The sequence below is a fragment of the Coccinella septempunctata genome, chromosome 2 (genome assembly GCF_907165205.1).
Source record: "Coccinella septempunctata chromosome 2, icCocSept1.1, whole genome shotgun sequence".
Taxonomy (NCBI): Eukaryota; Metazoa; Arthropoda; class Insecta; order Coleoptera; family Coccinellidae; genus Coccinella; species Coccinella septempunctata.
Window position 1 is genome coordinate 52,643,850 of NC_058190.1, and position 13,762 is coordinate 52,657,611.

At 38.4% G+C, this 13,762-nt stretch overlaps 1 protein-coding gene across 2 annotated transcripts in view; it reads left to right on the forward strand.

The window, feature by feature from the left end:
• Window positions 1–2,148: 2,148 nt before the first annotated feature.
• LOC123306738 overlaps window positions 2,149–13,762 on the forward strand; it is a 32,061-nt gene continuing 20,447 nt past the window's right edge. For both annotated transcript variants that reach the window (XM_044888857.1, XM_044888859.1), the window contains exon 1: window positions 2,149–2,626. The gene's annotated coding sequence lies outside the window, so the exon portion shown is untranslated. The remainder of the gene's footprint in view (window positions 2,627–13,762) is intronic.

Sequence of the window (13,762 nt, forward strand, 5' to 3'; positions counted from 1 at the left end):
TAGATGTTACTCTTGAGCGTCAGATGAAGCAGCATCTGAGCAAATAGGTTGTATCGGTAATTTCCACAAAAAAATGGTTGCAAATTATTATGCATCAAAAAACTACCAAGAAAAAGTGAAAGAAAATCATGTTTGCCAATGAAAGATTGATTTTTATAGGTAATTGGCATTGTCACAGGCGTCACAGCATCATGACCTCTTCTTATAGCTTCTGATTGAAGAGCACGAATTTCATGACATGATGATGTGAAGAAATTTGTCTTTTTTCCTCTTTGATAATGTTTGATATTTCATTTGTCAATAGTTTCGTGACTCTGTGTCCTCCTCTGTGACCGAACCTAAAAATGAACTTTGATTAAGCGTGATATTATAGATCTATATACTTAATTAGAATTAGAAACTCTTTAAGCCAGTGTTTTATATTTGCGAATAGTTACCTATCGGTTGTATTGTTTTGTTTTGTTCCCTTTTACTAAGTTAAATGTAATTTTTGTAGTACAGATCTGAAGATGTGGAGCTGCTATAGTTTCTATATGCGAAACCGTATAATAACTGATAAAAACTATTATAGGAAGATTCTTTTTTTTCCCTCAGAATAATTCAACTTCCTCCTCTGAGATATCAACGAAAAATCATCATCGGGAATTTTTCGACAGGCTCAGTCCGTCCCTGCATCATCCACGTTTCGTGGATGATTATTAACTTCTGCAGGGCGTAGAAAGGGCAAATTGGATTGACCTATATATAATGCTCTCGTGATACCGCAAGTGAAGCTTCTGGATCATCCAGCTTACCCATTGAAAACAGAGGAATTAATCCACTTTATTGGCGTATAGCCAGTGCATACTGCGGAGGGTTGATCTGGTCATAAATTCACCCTCCCATCCTTGTACCCCGTATATAAACAGAGAGAACATTCAGGTGTTCTGGGCTGGATGAAACAATCCCCCAAATTCGAGAGGACATCTCATTTTATCCGATGAAGTATTTAGTGAAAAAAAAAATGAAATTCACAACATCATTTACACCCTTTAAAATAGATTGAATAGAATAGAACTGGTGAATCCTTCTCTAGGATGAGATCCAGTTACCATAACCGCAATCTGCGTAGTTGTTTTGGAATCTTCCTCAGATAAATTAACATAAAATCCTTGTGAATATATAGGTACCTCAACCAGTAACAGAATTATCATACAGGTAAGATGTCCATAATGATGTTTTCATCTCTTGAACCGATCATTATGCTGGAAGGATCCCACATTTTTTTGGAAGGTTAATTTTAATATTTTCATCGTAATTAATTTGGTAGCATGTACATTTGTTATTCAGTTTTAGCTGAGTCGACAAGGTTTTCAAGGCATCTCTCGCCTGGTAGATTTCTCTACAAGTCTACAGAACACTCTTCAATGATAGATCAATTTATCACCATCACATAATTGTCACGAATTAATTAATTCATTTTTCCCCACTTTTTACTTTTTTTACATTCATATAGGTACTCGTAAGATTTGTTTTTCATACATTTAAGCGTTGAAAAACAAACGAAAAGTCGTCAAAATTATTATACTTTGTCCACACCTTTGAATATTCGTTTAATCCATTTTTTTCGTTTTCCGAAGAAAAATTGTCAACCCCAAATTTTCGCAGTCCGGCTCTGTGCGAAACCTACATAGAAAACGAGATATCTGGAGATGCGTGCTGACGTATCGTTTAGCAGGGTTCATCCCTCGCCTTTATAACAATATACAGCTCATCCCCCTAATTAATTTACGCAAGTTAAGCAAGCCGGATTCTCAGGGCTGACTTTCCCAGAAAATACCGCCCCTGCATTCGTGTTTCTGGGAGGAATATGTCAGGTTTCAAAAGACGAGACCACGGAATTCAATCAGTTGACTCTGTGTCCGTATGTCGAATACGAGACGTCAATTTTCGATTTCTGTGCACAAGGGGTTGTGAAAAAAAACGACGACTGTGATAAATTAACCGTTATCGCGAGGCTATCGTATGAATACCAAATGGATAAAATGCATAGAGCGCCGTATCATCTTCGCGTTGAAAAAGTCTCTTGTAACCCCATCGCGTCGCTGAATATAAACCAAATACCATTATTAATCGAAACGAAAGATAATTATTCATCGATAACAAACGGTCGCGGCAACACGAAAACGTAGGCGCGACTGAACGTCCACCGAATTCAATGAATTCAAATTCACAGAATACCTCCGTCGATGTGACAGCACAAGGAACGCTGTATTTCGTTACGTAGGAGAGTATATCTTTATCTCTCTCTCCACCTATCTTACCTGCATCCCCTACTCTCCGCGCCGAGCCAATGAGGGACCGTTTCTTTGACGGCTTCAAGCTCCCGGGTGAGTTGATGTTGATCTTTTTACTTTTTAATTCACTTTGGAACACAAGTTGAGCGAGAGAGGGACGTAGCCGAGCTTTTCAGATCTGCTCTCGCCGTGTTCGATACATGTTCATCATCGAGCGTTAACCCTTCTGTGCGTGCTTCTGTGTTCTTTTCGGATTTTCCTACAGTAACTCTCCAGTTTTATGTGATACTGAAGTGCCTCGAATCTGTGATGTTGGACATAGTGATGGATTATATCCTGCTTCATCTCAGGTAATGCGAGATTTATCCGATTCGCGGATTCTGTGACGACCAAAGAATTTTCGACAATCGGTTTTTGACGTTTTCATCTGCTCGTAGAGTTTGATTATGCTTTTTGTGAACCGAAAATTCTGTGGTGTCACGTGAATCGATATATTTTCTTCTGCCGGTGTTTTTATCTCAAGAAATTGGATTCAAAAATCAGATTTTCATATTGCTCGGAGTTGAAGATTTCAAATGACCCCTTGCTTATAATAATATTGATTATTCCAATCCGAAGTTTTTGGTGAATGATGCTCGGAATCATCGTAATCATAGATTAATCTTATAAATCCGGTTTTTGAGAAAAAGATCTTCAGCCTACACAAGGTATCTGTTTTATCTCGAAATTACAAATTTATGCAATCCAAATTTTATCATAATGAATTTAATGGTTCCTACGTGACGGCCTATCAATCTACAGACACACTGTCTAGGAACGATTCTGATTCTATGATATGCACCATAGATACTGCTTGTATTATTGATGCGTCCATCGAGATAACTCGTTAAGTTTTCCAAAATCGTTCTCACCATTGTACCAGCGTTCGTCTCTGATAAAAAATGATTATTATACGAGGATATTCCTGTTTATCTCAATCGAAAGAGATAAGGATTCAGATGAAGTGAATAGTTTCACAAGGGAACGCCAGCTTTGACAAGATGATTTCCGCCGTAGGAAGTTGAGGTGAAATATCATTCTGAAACCGTCCCACAAACAGGAGAAACTAGAGAAATATGAGGAAGTCGCAACCGATAAGAATATCTCATTTTCCTCTTTTTGTCAAAATTCAATAAGCGGAGGAAAATCCCGAATTTCCAAAGAAAAACCGTAAGCACAGTTTAACACAGCGTAATTTTTTATCGATAATTGATAAATTTAAAATATTTCGACATAACAACGGTACAATCGAAGGATGCACATCCCTGTGGAAGATCTATGTTTAATATGCAAAGTTGCATAATTAGGCTCTGAATATTCTGTGGTCATCAATGTCAATCTTGATTCAATCGATTTCTGCAGAAGCATCCGAATAGAAAGCTGTTAAGTCGAATTAAAGTGGCGCATAAGTACTTAATTAAATTGTACTTAGTGACATCGAATTCACACTTTCAATTCGAGGTAATAAATTATTCAGATATTCTCCACATCGTCATCGGTAACCCGTTCTCTAAAAAGGGATATTCAAACGAAAAAACAACTATTATTGTCGCCACACAGGGATGTGCCATAAGTATACATATTTATATTCTATGGATATTATTCAGATATTTTTCGTGATCCATAAACTCTCAATTGTGAGATTATCCCTTATCGTGTCGATAGTGACACATCGAAACAAATCTATCGAATTTGAATAATGCCATCATAGTCCGACCCGACTCGCTAATAAACAAATGATCTCGTTTTTGTAATTCGAGACCGTGTGTGATTCACATCTTAAAACAAATACTCTCGTATTATCTTGCGAGATGGGTATAAATCACTTCCTTTGTTTAAGAGGAATAGGTGCGGTTTAAGTACCATAGAATGCACAGGAAGAAGTCTGTGTTTGAAGAAAGATATTCTATGGTTCTCTCCAGTTTCACAAAATTCGTTCACGAATAATTCGAATAGTATTCTATGTTGGTCACGTTACGAAATCCTGGAAATTAACGAATGTAATAGAGAAGTTCAGTGCTCTTCATTTAAATATTGATTCAAGATAGGAGTTCACCCGATTTGATTAACATATACGAAGCGAAAAATATATACGCATATATCGGGTAATTTGACCTTAATACTACTCAAGAATCTATTACAAAAGATATTTGACGGATTAATGCATGCATACGCATATGTTACTACCGCATAGAAACATTTCATTCTTTATGAAATATTCTACTCTTATTAATTTCGATGTTGTTGAGCAATAAGTCTATGGTTGCAAATGATATTCATCGTCTATGTTGGTATCGCAGAGAAACCATAGAAAATTCAGCTGGATGTCAAGGATGGGAAAGTTACATCGAGAATTTCGCATATGATGACAATCAGGGGTGGACACCGTAAAGTTATAGCCGCAAATTGATTTAATCGTGGGGATATTGTTATTACTGCAATTCCTGGTTGCCATGTCGAACACCTATTTCGAAGGCCGTAAAACAATCGGTGCCCATGTCCAAAAGAGGCGGGATTGATAAGATAAATCGGGGGAAATATGTACTGTTCGCCTCTTTCCATGAACACCCTCACGCTTGCTCTGTGTACGTTGGGAATCACCTTGGCAACGGAGGGCTGGCTGGGGCTGTCAAGTCAAGCAGATTGCCTTTGTCGCAGCAATCCGCGAACGGAAAATTGGAGACCTGTAGTTCTCAGATAATTTGTGTTTTATGGATCTGCGGGATTGGGGTGAAAGCAGGGGCGGAACCAAAGAACAAGGGTATGGGACATAGAGCTTCATATCAATGGCGTCTATTTTGCAGGTTATGCTTCCAAAACGTCAGGAGGGGATAAATTCATTATTCTATTAATTCGACAGCCGATAATGTCAAGAATAGATCGTCGACGATCTGAAGGCGGTATAAATCATAGATATGTAGCTACGCATTAGCCGAAGAACAATGAAACAATTCGTAATCGATTCTAGTGTAACTTCTCATCCAATTCAGCGATCGTACGATGGTGTTGCTAATGATAAATTCCATTATTTGAAGAATATCATCTTTTGGCGTTGACTAATGTTGGAATTTTCGCTGATAATGGTTCTCCTATTCACCGGAGCTGTACGTTTAGTCGACCTAATTGCTCAAATTCAAGGATTCGCTTACGCGCAGAGGCGTAGATCGTTTGAATTTTTCGTAGTACAGGAGATCCACCTATTCGGACCGATTTGACTCGAAGAATCGCGATGAAATGAATTTCATAAATACCAAGGCCAAAAAAAATACTTACTCTTCGCTCTGTGAGTCGAATTGGCGATACCCACCCCTGCGCTAACCTTGCTTCTGTCAGTATTGTCAAATTGATATGGATTTGTTTACATTTCAGTTTGGCAGACGTCAAATATCCTTCTTTTTTCGATCTAGCTCCAGGGTTCAACGTGTTACCTTCTATACCTACGTAGCAGACAGAATCATATAGAACTCCTTACAAATATGTAATCAACTGGAATTTTTGACTCTTTGGTTGATATTTTCTGTGCTTTCACCTTGCTATAGAGAAATAGGGAGAATATCCCATAGAATATGAATATGATGAACTGATAACATTCATCATAGAAATATGATGATTTAAAGTCAACTGTCAAATTTGGTCCTCCAGATTCTGTTTATTATGTTAATTTATTCTTCGATTTGTGAAGATGTTTACACGCCACTGAGGCAATCTGAGAACCACCGCAGCGAACTTCTCACAGAACATCTCCAACCGCCGTTTAAAAAATAATACGCGTTCAATTAGCTAGTTAATTATTATATCAATACCTAGCGTTTCCCCATGAAGAGCGCATCATAACGATATCGAAATGTTATTAATATCGGTCATATTTTCCGATCTGTATAAATAATAAAATTACAAGAGTTATTCGATGAATTTCTCACATCGTAAGATCCCACGAAAATATCTTAATTTGCATAAAGATTTCATAATTGCTCCGAGTTATTTTCAAACAATGATCATTTGATGTTTTCGGATTTGGTAATAACGCTGCGTTTTGCTGATTTGATCTAGTTCTTGACCATCAGGTGACCTGATTTGATTCCAGTCGTACTCAAATATTAATTGCTCAATCCTCAGCAATTTCCCATTGTTTGCGGGACTCTAACCACACTTATCGATGACATATCAATCTCTATGCTTCGCGATTAGGGGTGGGAAACATCGAAACCTCAAAATGACATTTGTCGAATAAGCGGGAACAATAGACAATGGCCATCTCATTTCTCATGTTGCTCCGTTCCCGAAACTGATATCCGTATGTAAACGTAGATAAACTCTATTTTTGTTACGGGAATCTCAAAATTCTTTATCCGTTCGTGTATCGCTCAAAGAACGATTGTTGAATTCCTTATCTGGTATTGATGCCTCCATCGAAATAAATTGCTCTTTCGGAGAAGAGGTTTAACGACAATTATTTAATGGATGCAGTTGCCGGAACACGGTAATCAAATCGGATTGTTTTGAATTCTTGCGATTTTCGACGAGGGTTATTCTGTGATTCGGCACGGTATACTAATTGTCGTTCGATACATTCTATGAACATCTTCGATAACGTATATGTCACGCAATTTATTTGACGTTTTCAAGCATATTTCACCTATACATAAATTATGAAGAGATGCTTTGTAATGTATGTAAATTATGAAACTAGCCCTGGTCTGGTTGTAAATTGAAAACGGAGATAGGGAAGGCGGTGACCTGGCGAGCCAGGTGTCTGTGTGTGATATGCAACCATGGAGACAGTGGGTACAGACTCAGCAGATCAATACAACGGTCTCCACCCGTGCTGACGGCAGGCGCCATCTTGGCCCGGTGCTCTCCTGAGATCGTGCCTGACCCCGAGCTGAAGGGAGGCACTCCCACAGCTCCGCAGGAAAATAGATTACCTAGAGACCGTTCGGTAACCCTCTCCCGCCCCGACAGGGTCGGCTACGCCCAAAAGCCCCTCGCCCCAACAAATATTCCCCTGTAACACATTCGAAGTAGTTCTCTATGGTTGACAACTGTGGGTACGCAAGGATGTCCAAGATTTCCGGTCGACCGTTGAACCACAGATGAGCGACCTTTCTTCGGGTTCAGGGAGTTCGTTTCTTTGTGCCGCCCCCGGTCCTGGGGACCCCTGATAGATGGCGGGTGGGTAGAGCCGTCTACGTCATCGCGTGTCGGACGAAAGCAACTCGAACTTGCAAAATAGATATTCTGGACGCGAGGAACGGAGGAAGAGCAGATGATTCATTAATTTGGGTCCCGGTCCTTGGATTTATCGAATTCGGGCCATCGGATATCCGCAGAGACGTTTCTGGGGCTTCGCCGGGCGAAATTGAGGGTTTTCTTTCGTTTATAGGGGTGGATTCGAGACATTTTCCGAGTCTCGATGAAAAAAAAATCCTTGAATCTACTGAAAAATTTAAAATCTGGCAACCTAACCCACGTTGCCAAATTTCTCGATTTATCCCTAATTTCAACTAAATTTTCATTATCGTTATTTTCTCCCTAACCATGGTTCCCTTTGAATGTTTTCGGGATCATTAGGAGCGGATCCCACTCGATCGAACAATGAGGCGTGTTGAAAGGCGTTAAATACGCGGAATAAGTCACGTCAAGGCGCCCCATTTAGCCCCAGGGCGCCCTGTGATCCGTCCTATTATGAGGGGTGAATCCCATTCCCGGAGTCAAAAAGGTATGTATATGTTACAATCTGTACCACGTCGGCTATTGTACCATTTCGAGGGTTGTTCATCTCTCGCTCCGGGGGCACAAAAGATCCGCAATTCATCGGGTAGATTGGGTTTTTAATCGGGGTGCGTTGTGGTTTGTTGTTAGAGTAGCGTTGAAATGATTGGAAACAGGGGTGTTTTTTGTCGAATTTCGCGTAGGTGGCGAATGGTTGGATGTTAGAACCATTTTGTTACAGTTGGTATCACTGCCATCCATTTCTACCTCAATGGATAAGTCCAGAAATGATTGCCAACCTTGTAAAGACTCTTTAAATTGGCTATTAAATCAAAGTTGTGTTTTGAGCAAAGTTTGAACATTATTTGCGTATATTTTCCTGTTCTGTTCTCATATTTGTGGGTTTTTCACAGAACATTTCAAGTACTTAGATGTTCTGTGGCAGTAGACAGGCTGAGTCTTTGACTCGTACAAATATTTTAACAGTATGTAGATTCTTTTGGTCAAAAAGTCAGTAATGTCGAATAGTAATCTCAGGTTATTGTTCTACCCTTATCCAAAAAATCAATCATGATTACTCCATGGAGATCCCAAAAGTCTGAAACAAGAACTTTTCCAGCAGATTTTTGGACACGAAACTTCTTAGATCTTGGAGAACCAGAGTGTCGCCAGTCCATCGATTGTTGCTTTGTTTCTGGATCGTAGAAATGTACCCAAGTCTCATCCATAGTAACAATTCGGTTTAAGAAGTCTACCTCGTTTTCAAATCGAGCACAGATCGAACGCGATGTTTCTACCCTTGCACGCTTTTGGTCAACATTCAAACATTTGGGGATCCATTTTGCACCAGTTTTTCTCATATCCGAATTGAGGTGAACAATATGATGAACGCGTTCGTATGAAATATTCAGTGCTTCAGATATCCGTTTTAGCCCAATTCATGTCATGAACTGCATCGATATTTTCGGGGACTGACACAGAAACTGGCCTTCCCTATCGGTCATCATCTTCAATTGAAAATTTACCTCTTTTGAAGATTGCAGTCCAATTTTTCACGGTCGCATACGAAGGACATTGATCACCAAGAGTATTAAGCATATATTCGTAAATCTGCTTACCTCTTAACCCTTTTAAATACAGCTACTTGATGATGGCTCGATACTCCAATTTTTCGATTTTCACAATTTCGGTGGACATCTTCTTTATTTTAGTTCATTGCTTAACTCTGGTTTACTTTTTTGACCTCAAATTCACACTGACACTTCAAATGAGTAATTGTTCGTTGCTATGGTAACGCAATATTTTTTTCATGCATGGAACTGGTCTAGGCTAACTAGATATCAATACATCCTCGTATAGCCCAATAATTTAGCTCATCCAAATAAAAAACACATAGGTACTGGGGTCAGTTCGTCCCTGTCAAATTTTGAGAAAATAATCGCAAAATTACAGGTTCTGGGAGGATCAAAAATTAAATTTTTCCTTTGATATTGGAAGAGCAGATGCTTCATTTCACAGAAACATAGCAGAACCTTTTCTACATCAACAGCAACCTTAAAAATTGATATGGACGTATTAAATATAGGCTTCTATATCTTTGTCAATACTATCCTGTTCATTTGAGCAAATTAACTGTATATTATCGCGAAGATAAATACACCGGAAGGCTCGAAATCCATTTGTCACGTCCAATATATCAAAACTCCCCTTTTCAAGCGTGCCAGGTGAAAATTACACCAACGTAGATTGCGCATACCCACTGACTTCACCCACCCTCTCAATTCAAAATTCATCCCATGTTTTATTCAACGAAAAATTACAGTAATTCATTTCGAGGCCACCCTGCGCACACGTCCTCAAGTAGAGACTTAAGGGACACCTATATGTGAAATTTACAGAGAACGTGTCTGATGGAAGACCGCAGAACTTGCGGTGGTCAATAAGTATGAGTCTTGACTAAAACATGCGAGCGTGAATCATCGAGTGGAACCCCTCGCTAACATCTCCTTTATGGTAAACAACAGATCGTGTTGGAGACTGCGATGATCGATTGTATGTTTTGGTTCATTCGGTGCCTTGTGGTAGCACCTGAAAAGGGTATAGGTTCACTCTGAATTGTCTGTGATTTATGAGAATAAAGGATTGCGGAAGAATTTGTTGATTATCGCGAAGCTGAACGTTTGTTATTGACCGAAATGACAGTGTGAAAATATCCCCAACATTTGGGGATCCATTTTGCAGCAATTTTTCTCATGTCCAAATTGACTTCAACTAAATGATGAACGCGTTCCTATGAAATATTCAGTACTTCAGATATCCGTTTTAGCCCAATTCGACGGTCTGATAAAATCATGTCATGAACTGCATCGATATTTTCGGAGACTGACACAGAAACTGGCCTTCCCGATCGGTCATCATCTTCAATGGAAAATTTACCTCTTTTGAAGCTTGCCGTCCAATTTTTCACGGTCGCATACGAAGGACATTGATCACCATAATGGTATTAAGCATATCTTCGTATATCTGCTCACCTCTAAAACCCTTTCAAATACAGGTACTTGATGATGGCTCGATACTCCAATTTTTCGATTTTCAGAATTTCGATGGACATCTTCTTTCTTTTAATTTATTGCGTAACTCTGGTTTACTTTTTTGACCTCAAACTTCACACTGACACTTCGAATGAGTTATTGTTCGTTGCTATGGTAACGCAATATGTTTTTTAAGCATGGAACTGGTCTAGGATAACTAGATAGCAATACATCCTCGTACAGACCTCTCATTTTCACATTTCCCAAGAAAATAGTTAAGAACATTGGACTTTCCGACAATTCCACATTCGTTTCAAGAATTTTCCACCAAAAATAACCGGATGAAAAGGTTAGATGGAACCAGGAAACCGAATTTTCGAAATTCAAATTTTCGCTGTTCGTTTGCGCGTTGGTGTAATACCTCCAGCTACGTGTCCGCAAACTCCTCATCCCATTTTCGTCCGAAACTATCGATCTCATTCCCGATAATTTCACCTTTTCCGAGAAATCGTAACTTCGGTTCGCGTGACCGTCTTAATTCGAAATACTTCAGCGTCTCTCTCCCGTCCGCCAAGCGGAACTAACTGATCGCCCCTTATTATTTCTGTGTAATATAAAATGATACACGATTGTCTCTTGAATGTAATGAGAAGATTGTGAAGAAACCCAAATTGCTGCCTCGTTCTTGCTTCCCCATGAGATCTTTCCGGAGGATTTAATTTGAGGAGATTTGGGCGTTTGTCGTTAGAAATTTTCGTCGTATTTTGTGTTATTGTGTTTGGCATTTTCACATCATCGTATTAGCCGTTGATGCCTGTTATTATTCTGGTGCTCTTGTTTGGGAATAACTGAATATTTATGTTTCTGGTTCATCGTAATCGTAATCTAATTTGTTCTGTGAATTTGCAGATTACAGGCCCGGATTCAGGCCAGTTTTATGTGTTTCGAGGAACAAAATCATTTGTGCCAACCTTACTCCGTCCTGTTATTATAAGTATACTTCATTCAATTTTATTTTAGCAGTCGGCTGGCCATGGAAATTTGACACATTTCACTCTGTATAGTACGAAAATGTGGGGTTATGAGGCTTGTCAAAACATTTTTGGGTTTTAAATCAACGCTATGTTGCCCGTTCTACGTAAAAATTTCTGTTATTACGTATTTTATCACAATGTCGAATCTCTTCGGAAAATATGTGACGAACATAATTGAAGTTTATACAAACTGTTTGAAGGCATACCAAATCCAGTTATTTGCATGGAAAATACAAGAGATCAGTATAATATCATAATATGCACTAGCTTGAGGAGAGTTAATGTTCGTTATCTTCTTTGGCTTACATCATTTGTAGATTTCAAAAATAATAACTCGAAGATGAAATGCATATGATGCAGTGGTTGGGAATGCGTATCTCTCGAAGGAATTGACAGATAATTACAAGAATGTTAAATTCTTCAACAAAAATCATCTTGCATCAATAGAAGTAAAAGGAATTAAAGAAAGTTTCAAGTTAAGATGAACTTCACCTTTGAAGAAAAATTTCACTTGAATAAACAAGTAACTGGGCAACTTGCGCGTATTTGTGGCTATTCAACTTAATACATTGATATAATAATAATAATTAGGTATTTAATGGTACCTTGAACATTCACAATGTGTAGGACAAGTCAAATGAAAAATAAAAAAATCAACTTTCGGGAACTTATTCTGCGATGACATTCATCGAAAATCCTGTAGTAAACTTTTCGCATTAATTCACTCAAACATAAAATTCTCAAATGCCACCACTTTTTTGGGTCTCCCAATAGAAGGAAATTCTTTGTCATCCTCTTCATTCACAATCTTTCTGATTGTGGAAATATTCAGCAGAAATATAAGTCGTTTAGATTCAGATGAAACATTATATAAATTCTCTTACATTTTGAATATATTCGCTACCGTCTGACGTATTGTGGATTTTAGAATATCAGGGTATAACTATTTGAATGAGCGGACCTGAATTCTAGCACTTTCTGAAACCCTGTCTCTTTTTTCAATCAATTTCGGCTTTTTCGTAATATTAATTGATATTAGTTGTGGCAACGGCGTTATGACATTAACGACATTTCATGAGTGCCAACCTAACTTCGTTCTAGTTACAAAAACTTGAGAAAATTATTTCATGGCCAACCGACTGCTAAAATAAATCTGAATGAAGTATAGATGCATCTTATTCGATTCTGAATATTCAATGGGAAATCAAATAATGTATTACGTCATTATCGGAGAGTGCCCAATCTATTATAGGAAAATCAACATGAACTTGAAAAATCGCAAGATTGAGATTAGAAAATTGCGAAACCAGAGGTTTAGATGATAGTTTTTTATTATCATCCAAGATAAACGAGGAGATATCGAACTAGGAAATACTCAATAAAATAGATAAGGCCGGATAGTTTGTATTTGCATCAGATGAAATCAAACATTTGCATCTGCCCGGGGTAAATGCAATTTGGGGAGATAAAACTCCCCCGTATTTACACGGAGAGAGAGCACATAAATGCATCAATTGGAAACAAGTTTAAACCTGCCATCGAATGGTATAAAACCCAACCCAAAGAAATCAAAGGAAACTTCCCTTCATTCTCCATTAAATTCCGAACAGTCTCGAGTCTTCCTATTGTTTCAAAACCTCATCCTCGTGATGTATGAAACATCGGCATGACGGAAGCCTCCTTCAAAATATTGTTGCAAAACGTCGCAGAGAGTTTTAAATATAAACGTCCTGCTTATCAGACCGTAAGCTACGCAACAATGATATTAAATTTAACTTTCGATCTTCCTCTCACAATCTTAAGAACTATATATAATGAAATAATGATAATGAGAGTGTGCTGCGGCAATAGCTTCGCGTCAGGTCCAACAGAGTCTGGAGGATTTTTCATGGTTTGGTGGTCGCCAAGCGAAAATCCACTCAGATGGTCTACATCGTTATTGAATCTGCTTTTTATGAAGGAGTGCCATCAATCCTGGCTCTAATACTATAAATGTGAAAGTTCGTGTGTTTGTTTGTTGATTTGTTTGTTTGTTTGTATGTTCGTTTTTCCATAACTTTGGAAGCAGATCTTCGATTTTGATAGAAATTTTACTGTATTGTAGAGAGTTCATGAGATTAGGTTTTCGTGTAACTTTCATTCTCTTTCATTCTTATATGGTGAATATTTT